This window comes from Triticum urartu, unplaced genomic scaffold, assembly GCF_056163025.1.
Source record: "Triticum urartu cultivar PI428250 unplaced genomic scaffold, HENAU_Tu73 scaffold55, whole genome shotgun sequence".
In the NCBI taxonomy this organism is placed as follows: Eukaryota; Viridiplantae; Streptophyta; class Magnoliopsida; order Poales; family Poaceae; genus Triticum; species Triticum urartu.
This window is the reverse complement of record NW_028260732.1, coordinates 32,501-47,500: the sequence shown is the minus strand read 5'-3', so window position 1 is coordinate 47,500 and position 15,000 is coordinate 32,501.

Genomic DNA, 15,000 nt, shown 5'->3' with positions numbered 1-15,000 from the left:
GTCTTATAGTAGTCTTAGATTTTTCATTTTGATGAGCCTCGCTTTGAGGAATTCATGGAATAATCCATTTTCATGGAATAATGAATTAAGGAAGAAAGGATATGAGTCTACCGCTTACAAGAAAAGATCTCATGATAGTCAATATGGGCCCTCAACACCCATCAATGCATGGTGTTCTTCGACTGATCGTTACTCTCGATGGTGAGGATGTTATTGATTGTGAACCCATATTAGGGTATTTACACAGAGGAATGGAAAAAATCGCGGAAAACCGAACTATTATACAATACTTACCTTATGTAACAAGGATATAGAGAGATTGTAGAAAGGGGATAGGATAGTTATTTTTGCAAGAGACTTGTTGTAAATTCCTTAACTTAAGAAAGAAAAAAGAATAAAAACACAGATACATAACATAAAAAAAAGAATAAATAAGACGAGATTCGACCTCCCCCTACATATTTAATTTCCTCTCCTATACAAAAACTAGCAAGACCCACTCCATTGGTAATTCCATCAATAACACCCTTATCAAAAAACTCCGTGAGTTCGGTTAACCCTCTTATACCGAGGGTAAAGACCCTAGTATAGAAAATATCTATATAACCACGATTATATGACCAACTGTATATATTTTTTTTTACTTGATCTAAAAATTCTTTTTTAGGATTTCCTTTGTAAAAAGAGTTTATTAAATCCAAATTCTGAAAAAAAGAATAAGCGGATCCATAGAAGATATATGCTATGAATAAACCAAAGATAGCTAGACTTACAGAAGAAATTGCATTAGTAATAAATTCATATGAATTTACAAAAGAATTAGAACTTTCCTGGGTAAAGTTTATTGAGGGAGTTAACCACTTTGATAATATGGTTAACTCTGCTATTCCATTACCAATTCCTCCATTATCAAAAGAGATTCCTATGAATCCAATGAACAAAGTGAAAAGTAGTAATATAAGAAGAGGAAATAACATAGTATTTCCCGTTTCATGCGGATAGGCAAAAGTTTTTTTAGCCCCAAAAGACGTAGTAAAGGATCCTATCCTATTTCTTGTATTACCTTGAATTTTTGGTATATTTTGTGAAAAAAAAGAAACTCCACTCTTCGTTGTTGATAAAACGAAATCCCTATTCACTCCTTTGGGTATCCTTTTTCCCCATAAGGATATTGAATACAAGGAACTCTCTTTAGTGCTACTGTAATTTTGAAAATGAACACGCAAATACCCATCAAATGTAAGTAAATATATCCGAAACATATAAAAGGCAGTTAATCCTGCAGTAAAGGAGGCTATTATTCCAAAAAAGGGCGAATACAACCAACTATTACTAAGGATTTCATCTTTGGACCAGAAGCAAGCAAGAGGTGGAATACCACAAAGAGAAAGTGTACCCCATAAAAAAGTAGTTCTTGTGATTGGAATGTATTTTCTTAAACCGCCCATAAGAACCATATTTTGACTTTTATCTGGTGAATATCCAACAAGAGGTTCCATTGAATGAATAACGGATCCGGATCCCAAGAACAATAAAGCTTTTGAATAAGCATGAGTGATCAAATGGAATAAAGCAGCTTGATAAGAACCTATACCTAGAGCTAACATCATATAACCCAATTGAGACATTGTAGAATAGGCTAAGCTTCTTTTAATATCTCTCTGAGCAAGAGCTAAAGTAGCTCCTAAGAATAGTGTTATTGTACCTACTAAAGAAATAAAACTCATTATCAAAGGTAAAGATATGAAAAGAGGAAGAAGTCGAGCTAGAAGAAAAATTCCCGCAGCAACCATAGTTGCTGCGTGTATAAGAGCCGAAATAGGAGTGGGCCCTTCCATAGCATCGGGTAACCATACGTGAAGAGGGAATTGTGCGGATTTCGCAACTGCACCAAGGAATAATAAAAAAGCACACAAAGTAGTAAGTAAAGAGTTAATTCCATTATTAGGAATCCAGTTATTAGCTATTTTGAACAAATCCCTAAACTCTAAACTACCTGTTATCCAAAAAAAACCTAAAATTCCTAATAATAGACCAAAATCCCCTACACGATTAGTTACAAAAGCTTTTTGACAAGCACTCGCTGCGATTGGTCGTGTAAACCAAAAGCCTATCAATAAATAAGAACACATTCCCACGAGTTCCCAAAAAAAATAAATTTGTATCAAATTGGAGCTAGTAACCAATCCCAACATGGAAGTATTGAAAAAACTTATATAAACAAAAAATCTCAAATATCCTTCATCGTGAGACATATAACCATCACTATAAATAAGAACCAGGATTCCTACAGTAGTAATTAGTATTAACATAATAGAAGTAAGTGGGTCAATCAAGTATCCAAATTCTAAAGAAAAATCATTATTGACGGTCCAAGACCATAGATATTGATAGATCGAACTTCCATTTATTTGTTGAATAGACAGTTGAACTGAGAATACCATAGCTATACTTAAGAGTAAAACACTAGGAAAAGCCCATATGCGACGAAGATTTTTTGTTGCTGTCGGAATAAGAATAAGGCCAAATCCCATTGACATAATAACTGGAAGTGGGAGAAGAGGGATTACCCATGCATATTGATATGTATGTTCCATAAGAAAAGAAATTGCAATTTTTACTTCAATTTTTACTTCAATTTTTCTATAAAATTGTTTCCGATTCACCAAACCAATTCTTATCTCTTTCTGAAAGAATAAATAAAAAGAATAAGAAAAAATACTGAAATTCTTAATTTTTCCAAAATTTATCTCATTGAAATAATTAAAAATTAAGAATGGGTTTAGTTGGTTAAATTAAAAAAGTTAATAAAATAACTAGGTAACGAAGTTATTTTATTAACTAAATAAAGATATTTATAAAAATAAAAAAAAAAAAGTGGAATCATTTTACTTTCTATTCATAATTCATTTTTATATTTCTTTAAAACAAAGATGAAACAGCTCTCTTGTTCCATAATTAACTGATTGAGTGAATTCCAATGAAAACCTATGTTTATAAGAAATTATCGAATAGTCCTTACTTCATATAGAACTAAAATTCTAATGACTATAAATTACCTAAGTTTTAGAATGTCTTGTTTAAGAGACTCAGTATTTTTTGTTTTGATTGGAATTCCTTTCCTTTATGGAATACCATTCTGAACTTAATTAACTATTTTCATTTTCCCTTCTTTTTATCCCCCCGTCTTATCTTATATGGGGGATAGGCTTCCATACCATATATCTATATATGGAGTATACTTGATATATAAATAGATATAAATAGATTTAAATGAGAAACCCTTCTATATATTCTATATTATTAAAAAAAAAGTATAAAATATATAAAGAAAAAATGTTAAAAAATTCTTGTTGTCTTATCCGCATTAGACAAAATGAAGTAAAAAATAATTCAAAATTTAAGTATCTTTCAGTATCTAAGTATAAATACTAATAAAAAGAAGAAAGAAGGATTGATTTGCAGCAATAGATGTCTTTCACATACAACTAGAAAAAAGTAATTTCCTTTTTGAATGGCAGTTCCAAAAAAACGTACTTCAATGTCAAAAAAGCGTATTCGTAAAAATATTTGGAAGAAAAAGACTTATTTTTCCATAGTACAATCTTATTCTTTAGTAAAATCAAGATCATTTTCGAGCGGTAATGAGCATCCAAAACCAAAGGGTTTTTCTGGGCAACAAACAAATAATAAGATTTTGGAATAATATGAATTGACTTATCAAAAAAGAATTCCAATTATTTAATAATTTGGATTCTTCTTTGAATGTACTTTTATGTGTCGAATTACTCGGTACAATATTCTTAGAACAAAAAACCCCTCTTATCTTATATATACAAGAAAAAAAAAGTTTTGTTTGGTATACTGTGTGCTAAGTATTCTTTTCCTATCAATGAACTTTTCATAATTTTCCTAATAGAATCCTCATATTCTATTAGGAAAATTATGAAAAGTGGAGTATTCTTACAATAGGACTTACAACTTCCACCTATCTTCTCCAAAATCATAAGGTTAGTAAATCTTATTAATAAGAGCATAAAGACTTTCATTCTAGAAATTTTTAAAAAATCCAAAAAGCCTTTTCTATTTATCCATTTTATTTTAATTTCATCATTAAATAGAAACCCTTTTGGATTTTTTTCATTGTATTGAAAGAATTTTCAAAATGTAAAGGGGAAATTAATTAGAAAAAATTAGTTCTATAATTGCAAGTTAGAAAAAAGAAGTTCCAACTCTTTCAAGCAGTGTTTGTGTTTCTATTGGGCAAAGCAAGAGTTTATTGTAAAAAAAAAAAATGGAAACGATACTACCAAACGAAGTCTATTTTAATGAAAACTCTAATGTTCCTAAATTTTATGGACTTTCCCAATATCGACGATTCCCAAGATAATAGCTATTATTCTTTTAAGTTACCTATTATTTGAAGTTAGCCGCCATGGTGAAATTGGTAGACACGCTGCTCTTAGGAAGCAGTGCTCAAGCATCTCGGTTCGAATCCGAGTGGCGGCATTCTTGAAAAAGAATACAATAGATTAGAAATCAATTCGAAATTTACAATTTTGTAATGGGACCTTCCCCTTATGCTATTTGCAACTTTAGAACATATACTAACTCATATCTCTTTCTCAACGATTTCAATTGTGATTACGATTCATTTTATAACCTTATTAGTTCGTGAACTTGGAGGATTACGCGATTCGTCAGAAAAAGGAATGATAGTTACTTTTTTCTCTATAACAGGATTCTTAGTTTCTCGTTGGGCTTCCTCGGGACATTTTCCATTAAGTAATTTATATGAGTCATTGATCTTCCTTTCATGGGCCCTGTATATTCTTCATACCATTCCTAAAATACAGAACTCTAAAAATGATTTAAGCACAATAACTACGCCAAGTACTATTTTAACGCAAGGCTTTGCCACATCGGGTCTTTTAACTGAAATGCATCAATCCACGATACTAGTACCTGCTCTACAATCTCAGTGGTTAATGATGCATGTCAGTATGATGTTATTAAGCTATGCAACTCTTTTGTGCGGATCCTTATTATCTGCCGCTATTCTAATCATTAGATTTCGAAATAATTTCCATTTCTTTTCTAAAAAGAAAAAAAATGTTTTAAATAAAACATTTTTCTTTAGTGATATTAAATATTTTTATGCAAAAAGAAGTGCTTTAAAAAGAACCTCTGTCCCTTCATTTCCAAATTATTACAAATATCAATTAACGGAGCGTTTGGATTCTTGGAGTTATCGTGTCATTAGCCTAGGATTTACCCTTTTAACCGTAGGTATTCTTTGTGGAGCAGTATGGGCTAATGAGGCCTGGGGATCCTATTGGAATTGGGATCCTAAGGAAACTTGGGCATTTATTACTTGGACCATATTCGCAATTTATTTACATAGTAGAACAAATCCAAATTGGAAGGGTACGAATTCTGCACTTATAGCTTTGATAGGATTTCTTATAATTTGGATTTGTTATTTTGGTATAAATCTATTAGGAATAGGCTTACATAGTTATGGTTCGTTTACATTAACACCTAAATGATTACATAAAATAAAACCTTCATGAAATGAAGGTTTTTACTTTTATGTTTTATTTGAGAACCCCTTGAACGCCTTATCAAAGGGTTCTCAAAAATTCGAGATAGATCTAATTATACTTTTTTACTTATTTCTGCATTATATACTTTTTTACTTATTTCTGCATTAATAGAGCAGACGTAAAAAAAAGCAAACCTATTTAGGATAATAATTGGATAAGAGAGCCTCTACCCTGTCAACGGATAGGGAGAGAACAAAATCTGGATAAATACCAATTCCTATTACTGGTAAAAAGATACAGATTAAAATAAAGAGTTCTCGTGGTCCAGAATCCACAAAATTTGCGTTTGGAACATTAAATAGCTTGTATCCATAGAACATCTGGCGTAACATAGATAATAAATAAATAGGAGTTAATATCATTCCAATTGCCATTACAAAAGTAATTAGTGTTTTTGGCATTAACAGAAATTTTGGACTAGTAATTAGTCCAAAAAATACTACTAATTCTGCGACAAAACCACTCATTCCTGGTAAGGCAAGAGAAGCCATTGAAAAGCTACTAAACATGGTAAAAATTTTAGGCATTGGGATAGATATTCCCCCCAGTTCTTCGAGATAAACAAGACGCATTCTATCAGAAGCGGTTCCTGCCAAGAAAAAAAGTGTAGCACCAATAAATCCATGGGATAATATTTGTAAAATAGCTCCATTGAGTCCAATGTTGGTTATGGAACCAATTCCTATAATTATGAAACCCATGTGAGATACAGAGGAATAAGCTATTCTTTTTTTGAAATTTCGTTGACCAAGAGAAGTTGAAGCTGCATAGATTATTTGGATCGCTCCTATTATTACTAACCAGGGCGAAAATAGATAATGAGCATGAGGTAACAATTCCATGTTGATCCGAATCAATCCATATGCTCCCATCTTTAATAATATTCCCGCTAAAAGCATACATGTACTATAATGTGCTTCCCCATGGGTATCTGGTAACCACGTATGTAGGGGTATAATCGGCAATTTGACAGCATAAGCAATAAGGAAGCCAAAATATAAAAGTATTTCCAAGGTTGCAGGGTATGATTGATTAATTAATCTTTCCAAATCTAATCCTGGTTCGTTGGAACCATATAAGCCCATACCCAGAACTCCGATTAAGAAAAAAATGGAACCGCCTGCAGTATACAAAATAAACTTTGTAGCTGAATATAGACGCCTCTTCCCCCCCCACATGGATAAAAGTAAGTAAACAGGAATTAATTCTAACTCCCACATGATAAAAAAAAGTAAAAGGTCTCGCGAAGAAAATAATCCTATTTGACCACTATACATTGCGAGCATCAGGAAATAGAATAATCGCGAATTCCGTGTAATTGGCCAAGCTGCTAAAGTAGCTAAAGTAGTGATAAATCCTGTCAATAAAATAGATCCTAATGAAAGTCCATCGATTCCCAATCTCCAGTGGAAATCGAAGACATCTATCCATTTATAATCCTCCTTTAATTGGATTAAGGGATCCTCCAGTTGGAAATGATAACAGAACGCATAAGTCATTAGAAGGAATTCTAATAAACAAATAGATATAGTATACCACCTAACGACTTTGTTTCCCTTATGAGGTAAAAAGAAAATTAATGAACCTGCAAATATCGGCAAAACAACAAGTATTGTTAACCAAGGAAAATAACTCATGATAAAGTGATAAAGACAAGATACGTTTTGACCAGAAAAGCCCGTGCTCGATTATTTCGAGCACAGGCTTCTTCGGTAAAGAGGAATCAGACGATTCGAGTGAAGTTTTTTGTAACGTATCAATAAGATAGAGCCATGCTACGTGTTGTTTCAGGCCCTAAATAAACGCGGACACTTAAAAAATCTGTCGGGCAGGCAGATTCACATCTCTTACAACCCACACAATCTTCGGTTCTCGGCGCGGAAGCAATTTGCTTGGCTTTACATCCATCCCAGGGTATCATTTCTAATACATCTGTTGGACAAGCTCGTACACATTGAGTGCATCCTATACATGTATCGTAAATTTTTACGGAATGTGACATTGGATCTATAAATTTTTCTTTTCAACATAAAATTTTTCGATCTGGTAAAAATGAAATTAGTACTATAATGAGTCATATGTATTGTAGACACCAGACGAAGCAATGGTTTATCCAAACTTCAAAAAAAAAAATCTATTTTTTAATCTGTTTGTGAGAAAGCGTGAAGAGAGCCAAGAGACTTTAATTTTGGATTTCAACAATAAATAAGAAATAAGAAAGAATTTTACGAATTGTACAGACGAATTCGAATTAGCCAATAAATTGGCTATCGTCTTTTCAATATAAATTATTGCAATATTCAAATTGCAATATCAATGAATTACAAATACAAAAATTCATTTAAGTGAAAAAGAATACTATGCAATAATCTACTAAAAAAAATGGATATTCTCAAATAATACTAAGAAAATAGTATTGATTTCTATTTATTTTAATATGTGCGCCTTTGTTTAGAGGATTCTATGTCTAATTATTCAAAAGTCTAATTATTCAATAAATTAGATTGATTGATACGAGTGGATTTCCTATTACGATGGATGGAAGAAAGAATGGATAGTCCAATAGCGGCTTCAGCAGCTGCAAGGGCTATAACAAAAATTGCGAAAATATCTCCTTTTAATTGGCGACTATCAAATAGATCAGAAAATGTTACGAGATTTAGATTAATTGAATTCAGTATAAGTTCAAGACATATTAGAGCTCTAACCATGTTTCGGCTTGTGATCAATCCATAGATACCAATCGAAAATAAATAGACACTCAAAAAAAGTACATGCTCAAACATCATTAACTAACTCCTTATCAATCTCGATTCATTTCAATATGAGGGCAAGAATTGAACCGATTCAATTAATTACAATAGAACAATTACACAACAAAAGAAAAAAAAAAAAAAAAAAAAGGAGGTATTTGTTGGCAGTAGATGGATTTTACTAAATCAAAATTGTGATTCTTTAGTTATTTATTTTAGATTTGCAATTCTTATAATTTGTACTTTTTCTAAGTTTTCTTATTGCCGAGCCATAGTAATTGCACCTATTAAAGAAACTAGAAGAATTATGGAAATGAGTTCAAACGGAAGATAAAAATCGGTTGCTAAATGAATTCCAATTTGTTGAACATTATTTATGAGACCCTGTTCTACTATTTGGTTTGATCTTGTAGTCCAAAGAATTCCATACCACGACGTATCTGGGATAGTAGTCATTAGTGAAAAAACAATAGTTATACAAACGAGTGAAGTGAACCCATCTCCAATAGTCCAATAATTCTTATCTTTAGACCATTCTGAGCCATTTACGAACATTACAGCGAATATGATCAAGACATTTATGGCTCCCACATAAATAAGAAGTTGTGCGACAGCTACAAAGTAGGAATTTAATAAAAAATAGAATAAGGATATACAAACAAGAACTAATCCCAGCGAAAAGGCAGAATAAATGGGGTTGGTAAGTAATACTACTCCTAGACCCCCTAGTAGAAGAACAAATCCCCCAAATAGCATAAGAATCTCATGTATTGGTCCAGGTAAATCCATTATGGATAAAAAGAAATTAATAGTATAAAATTTTTCATGAACTGACTAAAACTAAAGGATTCAAGGAAGGAAAAAAGGATTAGGGTATTTTTTTGTGTATAAACTTATAGTTATAAATTATATTATATCACGAAAATCTAGTCTGATTTAAAATAAGAAATAATTTCCAATAAGCAGTAGTTTTTCGTTTTTCTTTATAGTTTAATTTTAAAGTTTAATAAAGAATTATTAGATTTTTATAACAGAAAGACAAAATCAAAGTTTAGTAATCAGTAATCGTTCTTGAATTCGAAGATTTTTCTTTGTTTATTTTACTTTCAGACGAATTCCTAATTGTTTGAATTGTGTAATCTCCCATTATGGAGATTGGTAACCGACTTAAAGCAATTTGATTGTAATTCAATTCATGACGATCATAGGTAGAAAGTTCATATTCTTCAGTCATTGATAAACAGCTTGTTGGACAGTACTCAACACAATTGCCACAAAATATACAAACTCCGAAATCAATACTATAATTAAGCAATTGTTTTCTTTTAATATCCTTTTCAAATCTCCAATCCACAACGGGTAAATCTATCGGACATACGCGAACACATACTTCACAAGCAATACATTTATCAAATTCAAAGTGGATTCGCCCTCGGAAACGCTCTGGTGTAATTGATTTTTCATAAGGGTAGTGAATCGTTATAGGTAAACGATTTGTGTGGGATAAGGTAGTTATGAAACTTTGACCTATGTACCTTGTAGCACGTATTGTTTGTTGACCATAACTCATGAACCCAGTTACCATAGGGAACATATTCATTCTAAATATCTATGAAAAAGATATGTTTCTTTCTCTTGTTTGAGAGAGCTTTTGTGTTGAAAATATTCTTACTATTATTGTATTATCTTATTTATAGTGAAACAAGTTGAGAAGAGGTTGTTAATAAGAGATTGCCCAGGGAAATAGGTAAAAGAAATTTCCATCCAAGATTTAATAACTGATCCATTCTCATCCTCGGTAAAGTCCATCTTATTGTGATAGAAATGAAGAGAAATAAATAAGCTTTAGTTAATGTAATAAATATACCCATTGTCATTTCCAAAATTCCAACTGCTTTATTCATTTGGAAAAAATCAAAAAAGGATATATAGGGAATAGATAAATTCCACCCGCCCAAGTAGAGAACTGTTACAAATAAAGAAGAAACTAATAAATTTAGGTAAGAAACAAGATAAAATAAACCATATTTGATACCGGAATATTCAGTTTGGTAACCTGCTACTAATTCTTCCTCCGCTTCTGGTAAATCAAAGGGTAATCTTTCACATTCTGCCAAAGAAGAAATTAAAAAAACCAGAAAACCTATAGGCTGACGCCAAATATTCCATCCAAAAAAACCGTATTTTGACTGTGCTTCAACTATATCAACTGTACTTGAACTGTTAGATAATCATAGTCGGTGATAACATCACAGTTCCCACCGCTATTTCAAAACCGTACATGAAACCTTAGCTTCATACGGCTTCTCTATGATCAGAAAAAGGAAAGGACTGTTTTGTTCCTAGCCCCGGGGGCGTAGATAGAATTAGATAAAATAAAATAGATTTGAAAGTCCTAAATTAGACCAAAGGAATTCCGTCTGCTAGAATAAGAAAAAGCGCTTCCGAATTGATCTCATCCTTTATAATATAATGAAAATTTTTCTTTGTTCAGTAATAACTTAATCTTGGAATAAAACACTTGTTACTTGTTATAGGAATTCAATTAATAAATGGAAAGAGTTGGGTATTAGTTCATGAGCAATTCTGCATGAATATGGATAGAGGAAGGAAATAATGAAAATTTTTTCTAGTGCACTCCATATCTTTTTTACTATTCTTCTTTCCCCAGGGAGGGGGTATTTAAAAAGAAAAAATGGATAAAGGGTTAATTCGTTCTTGATAGCCATTTCCTTAACAAGTGAATGGGAACATACTCTGGATCGGAATCCGAAGAAAGTACTACTTGATAATTTCTACAAATTGCAAGTCCTTATTATGATTCCTTTTATGGGCAAAAATCTCTAATGTTTTAGATTTTCCATTACTAATCCTTTATGTACTTTAGTGTTCCTAACCCTTCACTAACTTTTGGTGGATTCTTCTTATGGATTATTAAGTTATAGTAATAACTAGGAGTATTCTAGTAATGGAATTCCATATCGTGAATCCTTTATTCTTGGCCGCTTCAAGATATGATGACTAATTAAAAAATATCAACCTTGGGATAAAGAGTTTACACTGCTTATGTTTACTTCCACTTTTTTCTTGTACGTAGGAAATGAGATTTTTTCTTTTTACTACAAATTTATAAGCTGTTTTGTTTCACTCATATAGCTATCTAGTTTAACTTACCAACCCAAATACTAAATAAGAAAAGGAATATAAATAGTTAATGGATTTTATAGGAAAAAGATCTATTTTAACGAATCACACGTAGAGATATTGCTAGCACACAAAAAGTTAATGGTATTTCATAACTAATGGATTGAGCAGCAGCTCGTAGACCGCCTGAAAAAGAATATTTATTATTTGAGCTATATCCTGCCATAAGAAGACCAATAGGAGCTATACTTGAAATGGCAATCCATAAAAAAACACCAATACTAAGATCGGCTAAAACAAAATGATATCCCAAAGGGATAACTAAAAAACTTAATAAAACTGATATGACTGCTATAGAGGGTCCAATGCTAAATAAAGAAATATCTCCTCGGGATGGCAGAATATCTTCTTTAAAAAGTAGCTTAGTCCCATCTGCTATAGCTTGAAGCAGGCCCAGGGGGCCAGCATATTCAGGACCAATACGTTGTTGTATCGACGCAGATATTTCTCTTTCTAACCACACAATTACGAGTACCTCTATTGTTATTCCCAAAAGGAGGGTCAAAATGGGTAGAATCGATATCAGTCCATAGACTTCTTTTAATAATTCCAATTTCGAAAAAGAATTGATAGTTTCTACCTCTACCCTATCTATTATCATTTCAACGATCAACTTCCCCCATAATGATATCTATACTACCTAATATCGTCATGATATCAGCCAATTTCATTTTTTTAACTAGCTGAGGAAGAATTTGCAAATTAATAAACCCGGGTGGACGGATTTTCCATCTCCAGGGGAAAAGGCTATCATCTCCTACTAGATAAATCCCTAATTCACCTTTTGGGGCTTCTACTCTTACATAAAGCTCTTGTCTTGACAATTCAAAATTGGGCGAAGGTTTTTTACCAAGAAATTTATACTCAAAATCATTCCATTCAGAATTATTTTCTTTCTTAAAGCGTCGGACTTCTAAATTTTCATAAGGTCCTCCAGGAATTTTTTCTACAGCTTGTTGAATTATTTTGATGGATTCCCTCATTTCACCAATTCGTACTAAATAGCGAGCTAACGAATCCCCTTCTTTTTGCCATTGGACTTTCCAATCAAATTGGTTGTAAGACTCATAAGGATCTACTTTACGAAGATCCCATTGTATTCCAGAAGCTCGTAACATCGGTCCCGATAAGCCCCAATTTACTGCTTCTTCTCCGCTAATAAAACCTACTCCTTCAACTCGCTCTAAAAAAATTGGATTCTGTGTAATAAGTTGTTGATATTCAACAACTCCGCGTAAAAAATAATCACAGAAATCTAAACATTTATCGATCCATCCATAAGGTAGATCGGCGGCTACTCCTCCGATGCGAAAGTAATTGTGCATCATTCGCATACCTGTAGCAGCTTCAAATAGATCATATATTAATTCTCTCTCTCTAAAAATATAGAAAAAAGGAGTCTGTGCGCCGAGATCCGCCATAAAAGGTCCAAGCCATAGCAAGTGAGAAGCTATCCGGCTTAATTCTAACATAATTACCCTAATATAGCTGGCTCTTTGTGGTATTTGAATATTCTCCAAGAATTCTGGTGCATTTACTGTTATTGCTTCTGTAAACATAGTAGCTAAATAATCCCACCTTGTTACATAAGGTAAGTATTGTATAATAGTTCGGTTTTCCGCGATTTTTTCCATTCCTCTGTGTAAATACCCTAATATGGGTTCACAATCAATAACATCCTCACCATCGAGAGTAACGATCAGTCGAAGAACACCATGCATTGATGGGTGTTGAGGGCCCATATTGACTATCATGAGATCTTTTCTTGTAAGCGGTAGACTCATATCCTTTCTTCCTTAATTCATTATTCCATGAAAATGGATTATTCCATGAATTCCTCAAAGCGAGGCTCATCAAAATGAAAAATCTAAGACTACTATAAGACTACTAAAAAAATAATAAAACAAGAAAAAAATTTGAACGATTAAATTACTGCTCCCGAATATTCAACTGACCGATTAATTTCTTATAACGTACTCTATTTTTCTTTGCCAAATAAGCCAGCAAACGTCGACGTTTTCCCAAAAGTCTTCGTAGACCTCTTTCCGATGAAAAATCTTTTTTGTGTAATTCCAAATGTGAAGCAAGTCTCCGTATCTTATTGGTGAAACTGAATACTTGAAATTCAACAGAACCCCTGTTTTCTTCTTTTTCTTCTTTAACCATAAATCCAAAAATTTTTCTACCTCCTTTCTTTTTCATGTATTTTTCTGATCAGGAAAAATACAAAATTATGTCAGTTATTTTGAAGTTATTCTAATCTCGTACACACACAAATTTGCAATTATTCATCTACTACTGGAATTTGGATTTATTTTATCGATGCAAATTGGATTTGGATAGAAGGGTACATTCTTTCTAATATTTTAGATAGAAGAAATGTTTCTTCTATCTAAAATATTAGAAAGAATTTTGCTGATTTATTTATTGCTATATGCAATTTATGGAATTGATACACCATTTAATTGATATCATTTAGCAAAATGAAACACAGCATATGCATCCATCTTTTGGCTCGAGAATTTCACGGGATAGAGATATGGTATAAGAAATAGACTATTAAGTAACTCTAAATGAATTGTGGATACATCTGTATCCTTAACATACTGAAACGATTGTCATTATTCGTATCAAACCAATAGCGATTCATACAAGCTAAATCTTCTAATCAATGGTGGGCCAATAATGAATTTTTTTGCATATGTATTAAGACGCTTGGCCTGATTTCGAAATTGTCCAGAGTTTTATATGTTGTTTTCATTGCAAAATGATGGGTCTCCTTCCATAACTTTCCAATTACGAGTACGAGAATTGAAAGACATGAAAATTCTCAATTCTCTACGGCGTCTAGTAGATAGAAACAAGAAAATCAGAAGAATCTTTCTCTCTATTCACTATCATTCCGCGTCTTCGACTTCTATTAGTTTCTTTTCTTCTTTAATGCAATAGCTATAGTTTGATATAAGAATCCATTTCTCAAAGTAATGGAAACCATTCTCTTATAGGAAATGGTTCGAAAATCGCTATTCCACCTTTTAGGTATCGTGAAAAGTGATACCTGTGAAGATCGTGCATTTCAGTCAAATTCAGATCCGTTTTTCGAGTCCATGATATAATATAACCAAATTGGATAGATCTTCCACCTGTTTAGCTAAGAAAGAATAGATACAGAGGTGGATAATAGATCGATATGAAGATCATGAGCTGCCCCATAATGAAATCGCCAGTAGTCGCGAATATCTCCTTCTTCCCTAATCCAAGATTGGAGAAAGAAGATCTAAGAGGGACCTATGGAGAATGTAGTCAGAAATCCATAATAGAGTCCGACCACAACGACCGAATTAATTATCCTCATCGAGAAACTTAGACTACTAAATAGAAAAGATTTGAAAATCATGGCATGGGTCTCCTTTTTTTCTTTCTTTAGAGTTTTCTAT